Source organism: Periplaneta americana, chromosome 11 (assembly GCF_040183065.1).
Source record: "Periplaneta americana isolate PAMFEO1 chromosome 11, P.americana_PAMFEO1_priV1, whole genome shotgun sequence".
Classification (NCBI taxonomy): domain Eukaryota; kingdom Metazoa; phylum Arthropoda; class Insecta; order Blattodea; family Blattidae; genus Periplaneta; species Periplaneta americana.
In genome coordinates this window covers 76,818,490-76,842,143 of record NC_091127.1, presented here as the reverse complement: position 1 = coordinate 76,842,143, position 23,654 = coordinate 76,818,490, and the positions used below count along the sequence as shown (strand labels likewise).

Below are 23,654 nucleotides of genomic sequence, written 5' to 3'. Positions count from 1 at the left end.
TTAAAATAGGACATTTGATCCAGGGAACATTCATATTTGATATAAGGATAAATCGTTTATTATGTTACTTAATTTAAATTGTATTTGCATAATTAAAATGCGATCATTTTGATCCAGAGAGCAATCATTTGGTCATAAAAATTATTTTAGGAAATACAGGAAACGAATGTACAGAATAGCCTATCAAGTTTTCTGTGCATAAGAACCTATTTTAATCTTACCTGTCCTCGATTCACTCACAAGTTACTGTAATAACATTATAGCATTATGTCCATCTAGAGAAACTACACTTTCCAATGGTGAATTTATAATTAATTATACAAATCGGTTAATTTAGCTTCCGATATTACTTCATACCAACACAGAAACATTATCTGTAGGCTATGTTTCATAGCTTTCGATTGTTGCTGTCCAAGGCCCCTTATAAACGAAGTCATTTGTTTTTTAATTCATTACACGGCCTTAGACGGCAGTTATTTTGATTTTAAAACTCATTTATCTCATTAAATATCAGTCCTATCAAAATTTTGCAAGGAATAAAACGTATCGGACATTAGTTTTAAAGAAACTTTTGTTATGTAACATTTTTCACAAAAATCAATAATAAGCGAGATATTTCGATTTATTTAATTCAGGCCCCCTTATAACCCCTCTTTTAAATAATGTATTTTGAATGGCATATAGCCTAAAATCTAAGTTACAACGAAATTAATTTATATTCCAATTTTCATCGAAATCCGTTCAGCCATTATCGCGTGAAAAGGTAACAAACATACAGACAGACAGACAGGCAGACATACAAACAAAAATTTCAAAAAAGCGATTTTCGGTTTCAGGCTGATTAATTATATATGTTAGGACCAATTATTTTTGGAAAATCGAAAATTACCAGAAACATTTTGGCTACAGATTTATTATTAGTATAGATATTCGGGCCGTTAGTGTTGCCACATTAGGAAGTTCGTACGAACTTTTGTTTGCAGTGAATATTCGAACCTAAAATTAGTGTATTATTTGTGTTGTGTGATGTGTTTTAATAAAGAAAATCCACACAGTTTTTATGTTTATTTAATTATATTCGGGCCGTTAGTGTTGCCACATTAGGAAGTTAGCACAAACTTTTGTTTTTCAGTGAATATTCGAACCTAAAATTAGTGTATTATTTGCGTTGTGTGATGTGTTTTAATAAAGAAAATACACACAGTTTTTATGTTTATTCAGTTAAGAGCAAGTGATAAAGAAATAAGCTTTCAACATTTTGCATCATGAAACAGAAACTTTTTTATATATACCGGTTTTTATTCAATTATCCGGCAAAATCTCGTATCCGGAACTAGTCTGGTTCCTTTGGTGCCGGATAAGAGGGATTTTATTGTAATACGAAAACGTATGACGGAGACTGTCGAACATCATTTAAAGATACGAAATTTAACACAGTTAGTGGAACAAATAGAGCGAGCTTCCAATGTAGAAGACTAGGCTTCAAATTATTGTGAAACAAATATCAGAGCTTGTGGTGAGCCATTTGCAAGCAGGCCCATATGGGTTTTGGCCCTGGAGCACGAGCTTATTAGCCACTTGATTCAGGTTGTATCCCGGCATTCATTGGAATGATACTTGTGGCAAACAAGTTCGTAAAATGAAAGTTTCGGAACTTTCTCTGCGTCCCTCAGTTTTCTAATTGATTTTCAACAGCACATTTCATTTCAAACACTGCAGCGGTATGTTAGTATGAGTGAATGTGTTAACTATACAGAGTGTAAAGGGTATAAGTGCCATTATTTTTACTAATGATTATTCATGTCATAAGGAAGAAAAAATGTCCTTACAATTTTTTTCTAATTGCAATATTTAACTAATTATTAAAGTTTACAATATTACAACGTTGCTGGATAGGGAAGAGTGGGTTTATAAGTACACACTACAGCTCAAGCGGGTACAGACACCGGTACAGATGCTTTGTTCTAATGCAGGAGCGGAACATGATAATACTATTGTTTGCATAAAACGAATAGTAAATATAAACTTTCAATCTTATTAATAGAACATTATGATAAATTTACATTTTATGTAACAATATTGCTCCATTTTTATTGTATGTCTAAAAAATAAACAATAATGGTTTTCTGCACAAAATCACACGAACTTTTTTCTAATGCAAAATTTTAATCTCTCCCGCTTCCGTAAAGCAGTATCATTTTTAAACAAATTTCTGGTTGTGTGATTTTCTAAACGGGGTAAGATACTCTTAGGGCAGTATTCATAGACATTTTTAGCGCGGGCTTCCGGTGGATGATCAGCGTTTTTCGTATTCATAAACCAGTGTTAGCGATAGGATATGATTTGAATTCTGTACTAGTAACCAGTGGATAGTCGGGGCTAGCTTAGTACGCTCGTAGCGCGTTCTGCGAAATGTCTATGAATATCACCCTTAGTTTCTAAAAATTATTGACAACTGCTACAAAAGTTCGCCGATTAGGTAACCTTCTTTGAGGAAAACGTTGACGGTACATCCTTCTTGTCTCACTTGAATTACGACGACTTTCTCCATAAATTAATAACATATGATATTCCTAAACTATAAATGACATTGTAATTGTTAATTAAATTACCCTGGACTGAACTTTCATCCGCTCGGCAGCATACCTATGGACAGGGAGCTTGAACTCAGCTCACTTGTACTTATGTCTGTGCAGAGTACTGCCTGCTGAACAAGTTGCCACGTCTCTCACGTCAGAATATTAACAAATTTAAGCATTCATTTTTATTTTATTTCACGAAAACGTAATAGAACACACAAATATTTATTTAAACTAATATTATCTTTTTGTTAGATATAGGCTACTTACTGATGTAATTGTTTCCGTAATTTTGTTCACGATATAATCAGTATAGCACGAATAAAATAAAATACTGTAAATATTTTTATCTGGGAAAACTATCAAGTTTTGACCCTATGTTGTATGGACATTTTTAATCCAGTAGACCGTCCCCGACGACTGTGAAAAGGACGGCACTTGTACCCCTTACATTCTGTATAATCTGCGTTTATGGGAATTCGTAATAATTTTTGGTCATCATTGCAATTGGTCACCCTTAATTCGTAACATTCATATTCACCACATGTGTATGTCGCAAATGAATTATTGGTAACAATTTGAATTGGTCACAGGTAATTTAGTTGTAGCAATTTGAAGTGGTCACAGGTCATTCATTGGTCACAATTTGAATTAGTGAAATTGAATTCTTATTAAATTACGAGAATTAACAATAATTTAGTTAGTCACATAGTAAATTTTCTGTTATTTTACTGTAAGATTCCTGCTATATTACGGTACGGAGCAGTATGGGATGATAAATGCAAATAAGACACAAAGAGCATGGTCATAGAAAGAAAAATATAGAAGGTAAACTGTCTTGCGAATAATTATAAATGAGGCAGTAGAGCAAGTGGACAGCTTCAAATACTTGGGGTGTACTATAAGCAATAACGTAGGCTGCTGCCAGAAAATGAAAAGGAGGGTAGCAATGACAAAGGAAGCTTTTAATAGAAAAAGTAGCATCTTTTGCAGACATCTGGAAAAATAACTAAGGAAGAGACTATTGAAGTGCTTTGTATGGAGTGTGGCATTGTATGGGGCAGAAACATGGACGTTACGAGAAATGAAGAGAAGCGAATAGAAGCATTTGAAATGTAGATATGGAGAAGAATGGAACATGTGAATGGACAGATAGAATAAGAAATGAAGTTGTGTTGGAAAAAGTGGGTGAAGAAAGAATGATGCTGAAACTGATCAGGAAGAGGAAAAGGAATTGGTTGGATCACTGGCTGAGAAGAAACTGCATACTGAAGGATGCACTGGAAGGAATGGTGAAAGGGAGAACATTTCGGGTAGAAGAAGATATCAGATGATAGATGACATTAAGATATTTGGATCATACGAGGAGACAAAGAGGCAGGCAGAAAATAGGAAAGATTGAAGAAAGCTGGGTTTGCAGAGAAAGACCTGCCCTAGAGCAGAACACTAAATGAAATGAATTTTTCCTTCCTTCTTATATTGTTCGTAATCTTCGACGATGTGAAAAGACTCCTTTATGATCCTTGTTCCATCACGCGTTACTGTTAGCAATGAGTTACATTTATCACGTAAATCACAAAACCACACTGTCCCACTTTTGATGATTCTGTGTTTGGTAAACATGAGAACATTATGTTTAAGTTTACGGCATCCTTTTTCGGTTTGTGTCTATCTAATTTCAGCACTCATAATTTTGAAAGTACTGTGAAGTTACAGTAGAAGAAGTAGTGAAAGTCGTATCCGGACTTTTTGTCACAGCCAAAATGTACCACGGACAAAATATCATAAAAATGACATTGCAACACGGATATTTTGTCACGCTTTACAGGATACTTTTTTTTGTCAAACATGTCATTTTTTTTTAATTTACACATACCACATTTCATCGAACAACAATCTAATCTGCTTCAATAGAAACAATTGAAGGATTCAGAGCCATAGGGGGCCAAGCGCCATTTATTAAAAACGGATAAAGCAAGGGTTAAAGTTAAGTGATTGCCATAATATTTTAATGAAGATTGACATATAATTTAGTTTTAATGTGTATATTTTATATTGCTTGCTGTTTCCATTGAATTATGGTAACGACTTCATTTTAACCCTTGTTTTCTACGGTTTTGGTAAAAGGCACCTGGCCCACTATGGTTCTGAACCCTTCAATTCGTACATGCCAACAATCTGAATCGCTTCTGTGAAAACAATTAAGTAACATAGTATAAAATTTGCAGTTGCAAAATAGAATGGATATACATGTAAAGTTTATTTCTAACTCAAAAGGGGGTAAGAAGCTTATTTTTAAATGATACATGTTTCTTGTAACACAGATCCACGAGGAATGGTATTAAATGAAGATGTATAGACAGAGATCGATGTGCGGCGACGGTTACTATATCTAGTGTTGGAAATGGATAATCTGTTTTGGAAGAAACGAAACACAGCCATGCTCCTGACTGGGGCCGCTGTAAAGCTGCGGAATTAAAAGGGAACATAAAGAATATAGCTTCGAGCTCTATTGAACTTACATCTAGCATCGTGTAGAATGCGCTTGCAACTACATCTAACTAGACTGCAATAAAGCTTCTTAAGAACATTAAAGAGAACTGTGAGACGAATTAGAAGACTTAACTTTCCCCTCTGAACCAAATTCCATAGAAGAAGTGCAAGAGCTCCCTCAGTAGTGTAAAGAAACCACGGATGGGGAACGATGCCTGCTTCACTTAAATGTACAGACAGATGTCTTAATATTTTGCCCCGATAACCACACAGAGTTGAACAACGATCGAGAAAGCAAGACTAACAGCGCCCGCAAAGCCGAAAATCCTACGTCGAGTCGTTGACGTAAAGACTGCTTGTGAGTGTTTCAAGACATCGGGAATGGTCAACTCTCGAACGTCAAGCAGCCTTGAATCGTCACAGTTGTTTATACCAGACTGAACGTTTATCTGTTTCGGCAACTTTTATGTATGTACAGTATAAGCAATCCATTAGCCTTGAAACACCATCGTTTACCTTTCAGTGTATAATAATCCATTCCCCAATCTTTATTTAATTACTACGCCCTTATTAAAAGACTAGGAATTTTCTTTCCTTATGTTTGAAATCGAGTGTATAATCTCAAGTAAAAAAAAAAATACTGACGTTTTATATAACGTTATGTTTTATGTTTCTTAGAAATGAAAATTTATATGAGAATTTTGTTCTATTTATATAGTCATAGGTAATATATAATAGAACCAGAACATTTTTATAACTAAGATATTCTTTGTTTGTCTTTTTGTATCAATTAAACATCTCTAATGTTATTTATTTTAATGATGTATATTATTCAGAGTTACGAAATCTTTCCACGCCGACTAAATGCTGTTTCGAGAATGATGAGCGAGACACGAAGCGCAAGAGAGTTACGAGACGAGACTCGAAAGACAAGTGCAACGAACACAGCGAGCGAGAGAGGCAGCTAGCCCGAGAGTGCACTGAGTTGACTACCGCTGTTCTATGCCCTCAACTTTACCTTATGTTCTTTCACTCCAGCACCTAGATCCAACCAAACCTGCTGAAGAAAACTGGAGGTCGTTTTCCATATAAAATCTCCAACAATATTTCCAATTTTCCAAATTTACAGAAAGCCATTTTCTTCCTCCCTAGTCTTCTTTTTACTAATCCTTCAGTTCAAAGACTGCTTAGTGCTTTAAAGAACTCGAATACCTCCCACCGGAACAGGCTGAAAACTGAAGCATTGGTAGCATAAGAGGATATTGAAGCGAAGAGATAATGAAATCAACTAAACACACGAGAAGCAATGTGTGTTACGGGTTCAGTGCCAGGAACTTTCGTTTTTTTATTTTAAACTTAATATGTAATTTGGTGCCCAAGTATTTCATATTTCTGTTTTGCATGTTTCATTGTCATTATTTTCGGAGCAGAAGGTATTTTGGAGCAAAATCGGATAATTTCGTGTTTATACGGGGTGGAAGTAAAATAACCCTGCAGATTTTCGGAGCAAATAGCTCCTGTTGTATGTAACAAAAAAGTATAATACGATACTGGTGGAAAGTTAATATTTTCTTATAAAAATGTTTTCTTTTCCCAAATGTTTAACACCCTCTTATTCGATAACTATTACGAGTAACATCGTGATTTTTGTCTGTATTAATAGAAAATCTAATAAAGAATCATTTATCCGTGACGGTTTTCGTGTTTATTTAATTTAAAAACCACTAATTTGAAGCCACTGACCGATGCGACCAGCTTACAACATTATAGCCAAAAAGGGAGAAGGGAGATAGTTCACTAAGGCAAACAAACTTGAATTCGTTGGTTTCTTACATCTGTATTACGAAAAGAAAGAGGCGGTGATGTTCCAAGACTGCTGAAACTTCCAACTTAATTTTCTAATTAACCGTGTATTTAATCACAAAATATAATACAGCTTTTCTATTCATTTAAGTGTACCCTGCCATACCTTTCAATCTGCAGGATTATTTCACTTCCATTCTGTATATGGGTATTATTCAGGGGAGTCCTGCAGCTCTGAGCGCCACTTGTATTTCTCCAGTGTTCGTATATCGTCCTTGTGATAGTTCACAATACGCCCGCGGCTCCACTCCCCTCGATCGAGTTATAATTTCATTAACAAGCTTTCGAAACATTGGAAATGTCAGTCATGTGATCGCCATGGCACACGTTCACAAATAGGGAATGGATGATAAATACAAGACAAAGTAAATACAGTTTCTTACTTACTTACAAATGGTTTTTAGAGAATCCGGAGGATCATTGCCGCCCTCACATAAGGTCGGTATCAGTCCCTATCCTGAGCAAGATTGAACCAGTCCCTATCATCATATCCCATCTCCCTCGAATCCATTTTAATATTATCCTCCATCTATGTCTCGGCCTCCCCAAAGGTCTTCTTCCCTCCGGTCTCCCAACTAACACTCTATATGAGTTTCTAGATTCACCTATACGTGCTACATGCCCTGACCAAACATCTAGATTTATGTTTATAAAAAATTATGTTAGGTGAAGAATACAATGCGTGCAGTTCTGTGTTATGTAACTTTCTGCAATCCTCTGTAACTTCATACCTCTTAACCTCAAATATTTTTCTAAGGCCTATATTACACTATCAAATTTCTGTGTCACAGAATATGTTAAAATTTTTTATCAAATATATATGATCAAATGTAAGATTTTGACTATATTACACTATGTCAAAACTTTGATCTTATCTTTCATCACAGTTCTAATAATGGATCCACAATAGTTCTATGCTTGTTGTGGCTGTAAAATATGCAGTAATGGTTATTGCATTAATACTAACGAAGAAATCAAAGAAAAAATGTATTCCGTCGGCTTGGAGTCTAAACGTGCTAAACAAGAAAAAGAAAATTTTACAAGGGGGGGGGGAGACTGAGTATAAATTAACTCAAACTTTATGACCAAGTCCAAAGTACAGGTGGTGAATTTATACTCAGTTTTTTTGTTTCCCCTGTAAAATTTCCTTTTTGTTAGTTAGCAGGTTTACACGATTTGGGTTAGAGATTGGAATAGGGAGAACATACACAAAAATAATTCATCAAACTCCACTGAGAGAACTTCAGTATGAAGATGTGAAATCCTATGTACAGTATACTAAGTATTTAGTAATGGTAGATGAAACATTTCATGTGACTCATAATGTGATATTAAAAGTTTTGTGGTTTTCACAGACCATGTGTACTTAATTTCCGCCATTTTCTTTCTTCTCAGTCACAGAATTTATCAAAGGTATTGTGGTGACCATAACGTTTATCACAGAACTATGTCACAGCTAGATGTGATCAAAGATGTTATACGTTGTAAAAGATTTTATCATATATATTTTATCAAACTTCTGTGACATAGAAATTTAATCGTATAATATAGGCCTACGCACCTTATTCTCAAACACACTTAACCTCTGTTCCTCTCTCAAAGTGAGAGTCCGAGTCACAACTATTCAAAACAACCGGTAGTATAACTATTTTATAAATTTTAACTTTCAGTTATTGTGAGAGCAGACTGGATGACAAAAACTTATCGACCGAATAATAGCATGCATTTGCCATATTTATTCTGCGTATAATTTCCTCCCGAGTATCATTTATATTTGTTGCTGTTCCTCCAAGATGCATGAATTTTTCCACATCTACGGGTTACGTCAACTGCTTGTTTATGCAGATGACGTGAATATGTTAGGAGAAAATCCGTAACCTTTAAGGGAAAACACGAGAATTTTACTTGAAGCAAGTAATGATATAAGTTTTGAATTATATCCCGGAAAGATAAATACACAGTTTCTATAAGAATAAAATAAATATACCCGACTAACTGATGGGGATATAAAACTGCTTATAACTATAACTGTGTAGTTGGAGCCATAAGAATCAAAAGCAGCGATAATAATAATAATAATAATAATAATAATAATAATAATAATAATAATAATAATAATTGGTATAACGAAATGAAACACAATAGGCTCAAGTAAACCTGGCCTCGTAGTTGCAGATCTGGACAATTAGCAGAGGAGTCACGCCTAACCACACTTCCGACTGAAATAAATCGACCGGATGTGACTTGGACTGTGCACAGCTCTATTGCGCAAACTGTCCATAAGAATGTGGCTTAATGCATTCGGTGCTGATGTCTGCTGCAATGTCGTCTGCATAATGGCTTCATGATGTAGGAATGGTGTTGAAAAACTGCCTAACCGTCATGTTAATCATAATTATCCACTGTGGTTCCAACGGTAGAATTTATGGCTGGAAATTAAACTGACCGGGATTCGATTCCCGAAATGGAAAATTGATATTTATCTTCATCCCTGGATGTTTGTTTCTTGTCGTGTTTGTCAGTTATTTGTTGGTAGTCGGCGTCATATTGAGCTCACAACGTGAACTCTGTTGTTAATTAATGTATCGGGTGTTTATAATTCAATGATAAATAATAATGTAATGTTCTCAGAAAGGAAGCAATAGATGTGAAAATGTAAAATTTTAATCAAGTGAATTCGATATACTTAAAACTTGTAGTCTGATAATAGATCTAAACTATGTGGTCTTGCCTGTTCCAGATGCCAAGTACGGTTTGATATCGTTATGGTAAAATTTGCTTCTCAAATAAAGTAAAAACATTGAGCGTACTATAAATTGCAAAGCAATAATTGATCTAGATAATTCTAAGGAATTGAAGATTCAAAAAGTTAAACGTTACTACACTCTGATTTGTAACTGTTAGCTGCTAGCCATTGAATGAATCGTTAACCTAAGCCTGAACTATTAAATTGGGAAGTGAGAATATTATTGTTACTGATAAATACAAGTTGTGGCTCCTGCCTACTGTATATGCTACGTCTACTCTTATAGTATTTCTTCCTCTTGCCCACCGGTGACCAAAACTCGAATGGGAGTGATTACACGCAAGAGACAGTCTAAGAAGTAAGGAGACGGGGGAGAGGTACATGGCATGAAAACTATAACCAGTGGTGGTTCATGCACTAACATTGAGTTCTTCATTAACTCCGCGAATAAAAAACGCAAGCTTTGCTGCATCAGTAATGCCACTACTGTCATCAAGAACCAATTAAAAATATACAAATGTTCTTGCTTTTTATAAATATTCCTCATGAACACAATGAGATATTTTCTGAATTCTCTTCTGGATATTTAGTCGAGAAATGCGCAGTTTTTCAAAATTAATTAACAATTTCCACTGGACAAATTATTTGAGCCACCTTGATCATTACGCTTTTATAAAACTCTCCTTCGTTGGAAGGCTTAAGAGAACGAGCTATTTCGTTCGCCACTAGATAGCTGGCTTCCTTACATTTATTTATGTCATCTTCCTCTTCATGACGATGATTTAAGGCTGATTTCAGTTCTTTGACTTTAATAGTTCGTTTCATTACTAGCATGTAATATTCAATCAGTTTCTCTATATTATTATTATTATTATTATTATTATTATTATTATTATTATTATTATTGTTATTATTATTATTATTAAATCAATAACTAGTAAATAACTGATATAATAATCATCAAAAGATTAAAAATAAATTAAAATGGAGATATGACGTAGTAATTATTTTATCATTCAAGGGAAGGTATAAGCGTATATATTGAGGCACGTATACATTATGGTAACATTTGGTGATTAATGACAATAATAATAATAATAATAATAATAATAATAATAATAATAATAATAATAATAATAAAACCTATTATGCCTGTGTATTCAGCGTAATGATCGTGCAAAAAATGTTGTACTATACACGTTTGTGATGTGCATCACAGAATCTCGGAAATTGAAAAACTCGCTCTGCTCGTTTTTCAAATTTTTCCTCGAATTTGTAAAGAGCACTTCCCATTCTTATATCGTAATATACTATTACCATGGGGTAAGCCTTATTCAGGATCTGTATAAATATAAACGAGACGAAATAGGGCCTACATATCTTTTACCGGAGAAGGATTAAGGAAATGCGTTTTAAATTTTGACACGACAGAAGCTGATCGTATTAGTAAAGAATTTAATTCTATAACTGTTTTACCTTATTATTTTCCAGTTATTTAACATCAATTTCTGTATAAAATATATGTAGGACTATATTGTATTCAAGATGTGACGATCTTCTTCCATGTCATCAATATTGCTCAGTCCTAAGTGGAAATGTTGTTTTACGTCCTGAAAAGCCGGTTCATATTTCGTTATCCATTTTGGAATCCCGACTTTCTTGCTTTTATTACATTATTGGCATTGCATTAAAATTAAGTTGTATTTCCTGCTAAAATTTGTACACATGAACATGTAGATTTAGACATATATTTAAATTAGAGTACTCAGAAATAACTTAATCATATGCAGTCCACTATGTTCATAGTTCACAAATGATTTTCTTCTATTTTAATCCGTCACTTGCAATAGTAAGTGTTCATTGTTCACCGCTGGAATTATTAGTTTGTTTTGAACTTTTCAAATTAAGAGTGATAATCCTATTTATGTTAATCCGCTGATAATGCTTGGGTAGGAAGAATGTTTTTACTAATGACTATGCAATGATACAGTGAACGAAACCTATTAAAATTTTCCCCACTGAAAGGAATTTTATTACTAGAAAACAGATTGAAGTATATGCTTTGTACTTTGTTTTTTAGTGGGTTACTGAACAATGCTATATCAACTAGTAGGTTATTTAACGCCAAGTGAATATGTTTGGCGGGATCAGGCCGAAAATTACCAATGTGATTACTTGATATTCTTATCGCAGTTGGGGAAAATTTCGGAGCAGTTTTTCTCGGGATTTTCCCGTTCCCCTGACGATTATCATTCCACCATATTTCACAGTCACCCTCACTCTGCGAGGTCCGAATACAGGCCTTCAGAACAAATAAAAAATTGTTGAAAGTTGTGTACATTTGTGTTCAATAAAGATTATTGTTAAAAATTCGAGGATAATTTGTCCAAGCGGGAATCGAACCCATACTCCCCATGCTCCGGGTCAATAAACATGTTCGTCGCCTGAGCTAAGTCAGTGGCCTTATACTTTATTTGAAGGGTTCAGAGCCATAATGGGCCAAGCGCCATTTATTAAAACGGAGAAAACAAGAGTTAAAATTAAGTGATTACCATATTTTAACGAAACATATAACAAGTAAGATAAAGTATGCATATTAAAATTAAATGATATGATAATCTTTATTAAATTATGGTATTTACTTTAACCATTGCTTTCTCCGTTTTTAATAAATGGCGCTTGGCCCTCTATGGCTCTGAACCCTTCATTTCATGGTTAGCTATTGAAGAATAATTAACAGTTCAGGTACATTTCAATGTATAAAAATATGATTGGTTTCACATTGTTGACCATTCACTTGCGGAACATAAACTAAGCTTAGGACTTATTATTTTTTACAATTGTTTAAATAATCGAAGGTCATAATTATTTATACTTACTGATAAGATACTCGCATTTCAAATATAAAGGTATGTGCAATTAATTATTATATATACAATATTCATTAAGTATATTTCGTGTGCGTTCTTGTAATATCCACCCCCGTTCATCATTAAAATTTTACTTTACCTGCTCATGGGTGTAACGTGTCTTGATTTTTCATTCTGTATGTATGACAATCCTGCAATGGAAGGATGTAAACCTCAGAGCCACAGCGGAAATTAAACTGTGTTTTTAGTTATGTGCTCTCTTATTACTTATTTAAAATAAGCTCATAATTAAAATTATTTACTTTAGAAGCACTTGCGCTAATTAAATCTTGTTTCACTGCCTGGGGCAAAACTTTGTTATTTTCTCCCTTTACTCGTATTTGCTTTGATGAAATGACAACAGTAGGGAAAACTTGAAACCAGCATTCGTTATTTGCTTTATTCGTTATATAGCTTCGGTCACAAATATCAAGACACACAAAAACTGCAACATTTTACCGCATTGGTATTTTAAGTGGTAAGAGATAGAAATCAGAGTATTAAACTGATGCAGAGGACTGAAATGCTGTTGACTGATAAATGAATTACATATCAGAAAATGACTGTGAATTTATTAAATCCCTTGGATTGCGTTAAAACATATTTATTTTTAGTTTTTAATTACGTTCACAGATTTTAGGTCTTTTTCGTATCTCAGCCTGTCACACACATTATAATCTAATCAAAATTATTGTTAGTGGAATGCATCGTTCCCCTTCTACTCTTTTTAAAAAGAAAATATATTAATGTCTTGTCAAACTACTTAACTTCCGAAATTATTTAAAAAAACTCACGTAAAATTAGAGGAGGTTATGCTTATAATTATTACGGTTCTAACACGAAATTATTCATACTAGTAGCACATTCTAGTATATACAGTTACGAAGCTTGAGTTTATGAGGGTACTTGGAACAATAGACTGTGCAGGTACTAGTTCGCATTGTCTGTAATGAGGCGATAGTACCTTTCGTAGTGGTTAGCAACTATCTATGGATGCATATTTACTACATACTGAGCTTCGTGACTGTATACTAGACTGTGCTAGTAGCCTATTCTTACCGTAATGAAGAAAAAAACAAGTACGGCAAAGTGGCGAAAAATTATACAATTCTTTGTTCAGCGGTAGATAAAAAAATAGCATGTTTTAGCCATCTGTTTTTTTTTCTTGTTGAGTGCATAATAGATTAAGATTCTGATACGTAGTTATGGCTTCGTTGTGTTCAGAGGACATATGATAGTGAAACGGAAAAGATCAGAATTGTCAAAGTCATGAGAATTAACATCGAGATCGAGAGTGGTTATGATTTTCTTCGAGAAATTATTACTGGAATACGATTTATCATTTCTAATAATTCTAAAAGGAACAAATATCAGTGAAGTATACATTTTATTGTAAAAATAAAATATAGCCTAAATGCAGAATCTTTTACTTCCAAACATACATTTATACAGGGTGTAAGGGGTATAAGTGTCATTAATTTAACTGATGATTATTCATGTCATTAGAAAGAAAAAATGACCTCACATTTTTTTTCTAATTGCAATATTTAACTAATTATTAAAGTTTACAATATTAGGCGTTTGACAACGTTGCTGGATGGGGAGGAGGGAGTTTACAAGTACACAGTACAGCTCAAGCGGATACAGACATACCGGTACGAAATAGATGTTTTGTTCTAATGCAGGGGCGGACCGTTGTTTACATAAAACGAACAGCAAATACAAACTTTCAATCTCATTAATATAACTATATGGTAAATGTCGATTTTATTTAACAATATTGGCAATATTGGTCCATTTTTTTGTACTTCTAAAAATAAACAGTAATGGTTTATTGCACAAAATCACACGAACTTTATTTAAATGCAACATTTTAATCTCTCCCGCTTGCATAAAGCAGTGCCATTTTTAAAGTGTATGATTTTCGAAACGAGATAAGAGAATCCTAGTTTCTAATAATCGTTGAGAAACCGCTACAAAAGTTCGCCAATTAAGTACCTTCATTGCAGAAAACATTGACTGTACATCTTCTTGCCTCACTTGAATTACGATGACTTTCTCCATAAATTAATAACATATGATATTCCTAAACTGTGAATGACATTGTAAGTTGTTTATAGAGTACCTCGTACCGAACTGTCATCTGCTCGGCAGTAGCCGATGGACAGGGAACTTGAACTCAGTTGACATATACATACGTCTGTGCAGAGTACTGCCTGCTGAACATGTTGCCACGTCTCTCACGCCAGAATATTAACAAATTTAAGCATATATTATTATTTAATTTCACGAAAACGTAACAGAACACACAAATATATATTTAAAATAATATTAACTCTTTGCTAGATATAAGCTTAGGCCTATACTGATGTAATTGTTTTCGTAATTTACTAAAGATATAAGCAGTATAACGCGAATAGAATAAGAAAAGAAATATTTTTTTCTGGGAAAACTATCAAGCTTTGACCCTGTGTTATACGGACATTTTTGATCCTGTAGACCAGACCTGCACAAACAGCGCTCAACGAGCGCGCGCGCTCTTTCGGAGCGGGAGATCGGTGTTTACCGCTCGCCGAAACGGAGAGGAAAATACGTCAGAATTTTTTTTTTTTTTAAGTTATCTATTTTGTTTTCTATTTTCGTTCGTTTTCCTTTGTTTTTACTTATACTAATACAAACACAACACCCATGCCCGAGGCGGGACTCGAACCCGCAACCCTTCGGACCAAGCGATAGGGACATGCTGTGCCCCTACCGCTTGAGCCATCCGGGCCGGCCGAATGACATAGACTTGCTATATATAGGTAGAGGAGAGGGAAACGACCACTCACCTATCTAGTGGAGTGCAGTGCGTATTCTCAGTAACTGTTTCACGTTGCTTACCTACTGCTACAGTACAGTATGAAGGATTCTAAAAGACAGAAAAGTGGTGATCAGGCAAATTCTTTCAATGTTGCATGGGAAAATGCTTATTTTTTCATAGCTGCTGGAGTAAATACTCAGTGCTTTATCTGCCACAACTAAAGATATTAATCTTAAACAGTTTAAATATCTCTCTTCAGGGAAAAGGCCAGCTCATTGTTGATATGTTGAATAAATTACGGGATTTCAGTCGTAAACTTACACTTTTCGTAAGTCAGTTTCGGGAAGGTAATGTGGCTTACTTTCGAACGCTAGAAACTGCTCGTGATGAAGCCATGTGAAACGATTATGTGCAAATATTAATTGAAATTCAAAATGAATTTAATTCTAGGTTCCAAGGCAGACATCGAACATCTCTAACTGATGTTTCATTACGATTAGTAGGCTACTGTTCCTTTCAGCTGCCAACAGCATAAAACCTCGTTTTGATGTACTGATAAATAAAAATATATGAAAATGATATTGTACATTTAAGTAGGTATAAAATTTCTATTATTTCTGTAAAATAAATATTTCTGTATCAATTAATAAGTCCAAGATAGTTTTTAAAACACTGAACGGGAATTCATTTCATGAACCTCGTAATAGTACTTCCTTTTGTGTACATTTTGTACGAGATCACCCTTTCTTCCGGTCCACCCTATACAGAGCGCAGCTAATACTTGCATTCCGCTCAAGAGCTGTGAGCCGGCTCGGAGAGCGCAAACCTTGTGCAGGCCTGCTGTAGACCGTCCCCGACGACTGTGAAAAGAACGGCACTTATACCCCTTACACCCTGTATAGCCGTGAAATGTGGATAAGCCCTAATATCGTCAGCCAGGCCATAATTTTATGAACAAGACTTTGTTTAAAGTGCACTTTCCAGGTACATTTGGGTCCTAGTTGCGACTAAGACAAAAATATTGCCTCATTATCGGATCGAATCTTGTTCCTTCCAGGCCTTATCCAATCACTTTATCTACTGATCGATTAACATTATTTTTAGACTGTTTATCCTTTGGCCGAATACTATACGACAGTGTTGTTATGCATTTATTATATTTTGTTGTATTTTAGCTGTGTGCCGTTAAGTGAGGAAGGTCTTCGATTGTATGATAACTGTTCATGTTTATTTAGTCGCTTGATCCCCGACCGTCATATCAGTGACGTCACAGATAGCTGTCATGTGACTCGTGTTTGTTTGTTGCAGGTACAAGCAGATGTCACGCACCGTCTGACCGAGTGGCAGAGAGTGGATGGTGAGTAGGCCTACTTCACTATTGTTTGTTTACCTTTCAGTCTGATCAACTCCTAGAAAGCGTCAATTTTGTGTAATAGCTAAATTAATCAAACTATTTTTAAGAGACCAATAGGCCTATGCCAATGTTAGGAGATGTATTGGGAAGAACTTAGTTTCCTATACGTACGTACACATAATGTGTCAGAAAATAACTACTATAAATGTAGAAGTTACGAGAATTTTCCCCGAATTATGATTGATTGTAACTTGAACGCGATATACGCAGCTGTTAAGACTTGAGAGTTTGAGTGCTGACATTGGTCTTCGCATCATCATCCCAAACGATTTGGTTATGTCTGGACGATCCCCTGCCGTGATTGAATAGTCCAACCTTCATCCTTTATGCAGGTGGTGCGAATTCGAGCCCCGGCCAGGCTTGGGATTTTTCAAAGGTCGCATTGAGGTTTTTCTTCATATGCTCTTCTTTCCAATATTAGACATTTACATCATTACCACGACCTTCATACCATTACCATTTCACAGCACTCAGAAAAGGATTGACAAAATAACAGCTCATAAACTAAATATCGAAGCAAGGAAATACGACATAATTATATCCAGAACGAAAACTAAAGTTATGGCTTTCAAAAGGACAAACCATTCAAGATGTAAAATAATTACTGATAATAAACGCCTAGAGAAAGTGACTAACTTTAATTATTTGGGCTTTAATGTATCTTACTGCCAGAAAATTAAATAGACAAGAAATTAAATAGGTTTTACGGTATGTGTGCAACAATAAGAACATTAAGAAATAAAACTCTAAAATCCACGCAGTTAAAGTTTTACAAAATGATGGCAGTATCCATGCTAACGTATGCATGTGAAAATTAGACAATTAACAGATCAGACTGAAGAATTATTGAAACAACAGAAATGAAATTTCTACTTTCAGTAGCGGGTTATACAATATTAGGCAAAAAACGAAATACAGACATAAGAAATGAAGTGAACAATAAAATTTTAATTTATTGGACAGAATACAACATCTCAGAAGTAACTGGTATGATTAAAATCAAAGAATGTCACCCGATAGAGTAGGCCTACCACATGTATTTTTAATTACCATCCAAAAGGAAGAAGAAATCTGGGTTTTCCAGTAATAAGATGGAAATATTCCATTCCTTGATGTGGAAGCAGGTCTAAGGCCTAATTCCATGAAGCAGAAGAAAACAAAATACTAGAATATTCAACTAAAAAAAAAATCAGTGCAAAACCACCACTTCTGTATTCAACATTAAAACCTGAAACTAATTCCGTGTTCATATTATAATTCTTGATGTGTATTTAATAATTATTATTGGTAATAATAGTGCAATTTCTACAAGAAGAAGTAAATAAATAGTAAATATTAAATATAAATGGAATGTACTGTATATATGTTGTGTGCGTGATAAGCATTTATTAATTTTTTTATTTTTTTAAACATCACTATGCTATTTATTTATTTAATCTGACAGGATTAAGGCCATAAGGCCTTCTCTTCCATCCTACCAGATAGCACATATACAGTAGATACAAAAAAGAAATACACACACTGATGAAAATAATACGAATTAAATTAAAGCCTTATAGAGGGTCAACAGGGTCAAAAGAACACTATAGAGCTCTCATCGAGCTAATACAGGAAAAAAGAAAAAAAGAAAGAAAAACAGAGATAGCAATGATGATAGTGATAACTGGTAATGATGATGATGATAATAATAATAATAATAATAATAATAATAATAATAATAATAATAATAAATACATTACATATCAATTGTCAATTTTACAACAGTATAGTTACAATATTTATTATATGTCATTGGTTAAGCCGAAGTTGCGCAAACTGACAGGTATTCAACAAGCAATTCCATGAACTAGAATGTGATTTTTTAATTTAAATTTGCATTTTGATATTGTCCGACAGTCTGTCATGGTCAGGGAGAGAATTCCGGAGGCGTGGAATCGATATCTTGAAGATGAGTAGAAGGATATTATTATTATTATTATTATTATTATTATTATTATTATTATTATTATTATTATTATTCCAGAAAGGATGAGATTAGTTGGAAGAATAAAAGAATGTTCAGGATAATAGATAAAATATAAGTGGAACGGATTGAAGAGATTAACTGTTAAACGATTAAAATATAATAATGATACTGTAGATTGTTTTTGTTTTATAGTTCTTTTACGATATGTAATATCATGGATGGCTTTTTACAATGGACGGCATAGCTTTACTAGTTTGAAAAGGAATTGAAGTCTATACAATTTTCACATTCTGCAGTGGAATCCCCTGTGTGCGAGAACATGCCTTGCAAGCGTTACGGAGCTGTGTATTATGGTGTTAAGAAATTGTGACACGTCTCAGTATGTTTCCGGGAATTGTATGTAAGGTTGGAAGCTAAACCTATTTTACTTCCACCCTATGTCTTTTTCTCTGCCCTCTCTCGCTCGTCGCACGGTGGAGGGTGGCTCAGTCTGCCCGCGGCAGGAGTAGTTTATACACAACAAGAACCAAGTTTCCCGTACGGATATTGAAGCCTTGTGACTCACTTCTTTACAACATAGGATGACTGCCAGAGAGCGATCCACCTGCTGGTTCTGAATAAGCTTAGCATGTTGTTCAGGAAGCAAAATCTCGGAGAATTTTTACATCTATAAACTCAATGTTCCTTGTCTAGTATATTATACAGTCACGAAGTTTGAGTTGAGGGTACTAGGAACAAGAGACTGTGCAGGTACTATTTCGCATTATCTGTGATGAGGCGATAGTAGCGATCCTAGTGGTTAGCAACTATCTATGGATGCATATTCCCTAGGATTGAGCTTCGTGATTGTATATACTAGACTGTGGTACAAGGATATTAAATTACAAATGGTGTCTGCAGTCAGTCGTCCTGTTTCGTCACTGCCTGTCTCGTATTCTGTACCTAATATATAAAATATTCTATTAAATTAAAAAATAAATTCAACAATAGATAATACATTTAATTAACCAATAGTAAAGGGATAAACACAGAATAAATATGGGAAATGCGTGTTATTATTGGGTTGAGAAGCTTTTATCATACAGTCTGCGCTCAAAAAAACTGAAAGTTAGATTTTATAAAACAATTACATTACCGGTCCTTCTGTATAGTTGTGAAACTTGTACTCTCACTTTGAGAGAGGAACAGAGGTTAAGGGTGTTTGAGAATAAAGTGCTTAGGAAAATATTTGGGGCTAAGAGAGATGAAGTTACAGGAGAATGGAGAAAGTTACATAAGGGTACGTACACGTTGGAGCAACGATAAACGATAAAAGAAATGACTTAGGAAGCGACGCTTTGGTATTATCAAAGAATCAAGTGTTCATATCGGAGCAACGAGGACGCGGGAAGCGAACATTTTGATTTATCAGTAGAAGATATTCTATACATCCACTTAATGAAAGAAGATAGGCTATAGAAAATATCAGCTGCTAGGTTCAAGATTAGTATAACTTAAATACATACAAAATTGAACTCGATTCTCATCCCAAAGCTAGTATAAACTCATTGTGTTTTGATTGGTTCTTGTGATCACATGACGTATCTCGAATAAATACACAACTGATCAATTTACCAATATCTATGATAATTAATTTAATATGCCGAAATAATAATAAATCGATTAATATTAGGATATATTGATAACCACCGGTCATTATACAGATTAATATTATCTTAATCAGAGATCATATGAACGACAAGAGCGAAGAAAATGGAATTTTTCTTTTTCGTCGCTTTTATCGTCTCTCTTGGCTTTGATCGTTACTCCAATATGCACACCTCAATGACAATACATGCTTCAATTCTCTCTGATATAGCATCGCTGCTTCTTTTATCGTTTATCGTCGCTTCGACGTGTACGTACCCTAACGCAGAACTGCATGCATTTTATTCTTCACTTGACATAATTGGGAACATTAAATCCAGATGTTTGAGATAGGCAGGGCATGTAGCACGTATGGGCGAATCCAGAAATGTATATAGAGTGTTAGTTGGGAGGCCGGAGGGAATAAGACCTTTGGGGAGGCTGAGAGGGAGGATAATATTAAAATGGATTTGAGGGAGGTGGCATATGATGGTAGAAACTGGATTAATCTTGCTCAGAATAGGGACCGATGGCGGGCTTATGTGTGGGCGGCAATGAACCTCCGGGTTCCTTGAAAGCTATAAGTAAGTAAGTAAAGGAATATAAGAAATGAATAAATAATAATTTAAGCATGACATTAGGCCTACTTACCAAATTTGACATTTTTGGGACTCGATTCCAAGCAAACTCGAATGGTGGTAAATTCTTTGTCGCAAAGGTTTTTTTTTCTTTTTTTGTTTACAACTGTTATTTTTTATAACAACACATCCCGTAGAAAAAGTTTATCAACGTACTAGTGTAAAAGAACTCATGTTTCGGGATATTCGTCTAAAATGTCGCTTAAGATTCCTGTAACCATTCTTATCGCTAAATATTCCACAATAAAAAAAAAAAATGTGCAGCAATGAAAGCCAATTTACTTTCTTTAGGTTAAACGAGCGCTGAGGTAGTTTCCTTCCCTCTTCGCTTTCACCACCCAATGGGCCTCTTACCCTTCAGGTGTCTCCTCTGTAATACCAACATAACATTGGTGACAATACTGAAGTTTCACACTAGTGTACACTCTGACTATGCCTTGTACATACGAATCTGTGACAAGTTAGGTTAGTTAGGTTTTTGTTATGTCTTATATATACTAAACTGTGACGAGTTAGGTTACTTTAGGCTTTTGTTATGCCTTGGATATACGAATCTCTGTAGGAGTTTCAAAGCCTGGTGGTTTTTGTGTAGTGATGTTGTCAGTACGGCCGACGTGGAAACGAAGTTACAATATAGAAATTTTGTGTCTATTTCATTATTATCTGTTGTGCTTCAGTGTATTACAGTGGTCATTGAATTAAGACAAGTTTTGCGTTCTTCACATTACATGGTATCCTGTGTTTTATGTCCCTACATTACTTTCCTTCACTATAAACCACATATCTCTCATTTCACACGTAATTTACTACATTTCCGAACAATTTTCTTTCCTTGAAATATTTTCCTATAAAATCCTTAACTTTTAAAAATTCATCTCCGCAAGGAATCCCTTACGAATACAACCATTTTCACTTCCATAATCACCAGAACTAACTGAACGCTCATCTTTCCCCTTCTTTATGTACCAAACACTAACTCTCATTCACAAATAATGTCACAATGAACTCAATGTGCGACCAATACATCGACACTCCAGCAAACTGGATGTTGATTGCGGGATTCCCCGTCACACCTTTCCACAACATTCGTGACCTTGTGTCCGCGGTTGAGAACTCCACTGCTCGTTGGATCTCACGGTATTTATCCTAAGAACTTTTTTTTTTGTCTTGGCTTTGCAAGTAAATCCGGGATTCGCGGCTTTAGATTCAGCCGACGGCCATCTGTTTTAATAGACGATACAATAACTTGACGTATTTAGGAAGAGACGTAAAGAGAGCTTTCTTTAGAATTGCACACACAGAAGAACTATGTCCTGTGTCCGTCATTGAGAGGGTTCCAGACAAAATTATTGTTGCTCAGGAGTTTCCTGCTTTATTAAGTGAACAGGGTTCCTGCTGTCCAGAGACTCGATTCAAGTTACAGGTGTATCCATATGACAACGTTTCGTAAGGACTGTAAAGGTCTGAGACTACCAATTCTATACAACAAACGCAAGGATGGAGAACAGGGATGAGAGTCAACTAATTGTAAGCTTGATTTAGGCCTGATTCACGCGGATATACCCTAGTAAATATAAGCTTTCAATCTCATTAATAGAACATTATGATAAATTTACATTTTATGTAACAATATTGCTTCATTTTTATTCTATGTCTAAAAAGTAAACAATAATGGGTTTCTGAACAAAATCACACGAACTTTTTTCTAATACAACATTTTAATCTCTTCCGCTTCCGTAAAGCAGTATAATTTTTAAATAAATTTCTGGTTCTGTGATTTTTGAAAAGGAAAGATACTCCAGTTTCTAAAAATCGTTGAGAAACTGCTACAAAAGTCGCCGATTAGGTAACCTTCATTGAGGAAAACGTTGGCTGTATATTCTGCTTGTCTCGCTTGAATTACGACGACTCTCTCCATAAATTAATAACATATGATATTCCTAAACTGTAAATGACATTGTAAGTTGTTTATCGAATACCCTGTACTGAACTGTCAACCTCTCTGCAGTAGACCTGTGCACAGGGAGCTTGAACTCAGCTGACTCGTACTTACGTCTGTACAGAGTACTGTTTGCTGAACACGTTACCACGTCTCTCACGCCAGAATATTAACAAATTTACGTAGACCTATTCATTTTTATTTAATTTTACCAAAACGTAATAGAACACAGATATTTATTTAAACTAATATTAACTCTTCGCTAGATATACGTATTGTTTTCGTAATTTTACTAATGATATAAGCAGTATAACGCAAATAAAATAAAAAATTAATATTTTTTCTTGGAAAAATATCTTTTTTTGGCCCTATGTTGTATGGATATTTTTTGATACCGTAGACCATTCCTGACGACTGTGAAAAGGACGGCACTTATACCCCTTACTCCCTATATACATTATACACCTTTTTCTCAGAAATAATAATAATTTGACTTAATATCTTTTGCTTGTAAAGAGACGATATTTTATTATGAAATCTGAAGGGAAATAGAATGTGAATTAAAGCGTGGTGCAGAGGTAAAATTTGTAGAAGAGGGGAAACTGGTGAATTCAGCCAACGCGAACGCCGAGAATCGTTTGCTGAATAATATACCTCTGCTATTCGAGATGTATTGCC

At 34.7% G+C, this 23,654-nt stretch overlaps 1 long non-coding RNA gene across 2 annotated transcripts in view; it reads left to right on the top strand.

Annotated features, from left to right (window-relative positions):
* LOC138708610 (uncharacterized) overlaps window positions 1-23,654 on the top strand; it is a 545,983-nt gene that overhangs the window by 14,390 nt on the left and 507,939 nt on the right. For both annotated transcript variants that reach the window (XR_011334716.1, XR_011334717.1), the window contains exon 2: window positions 16,702-16,750. This is a non-coding gene — a long non-coding RNA (uncharacterized lncRNA). The remainder of the gene's footprint in view (window positions 1-16,701; window positions 16,751-23,654) is intronic.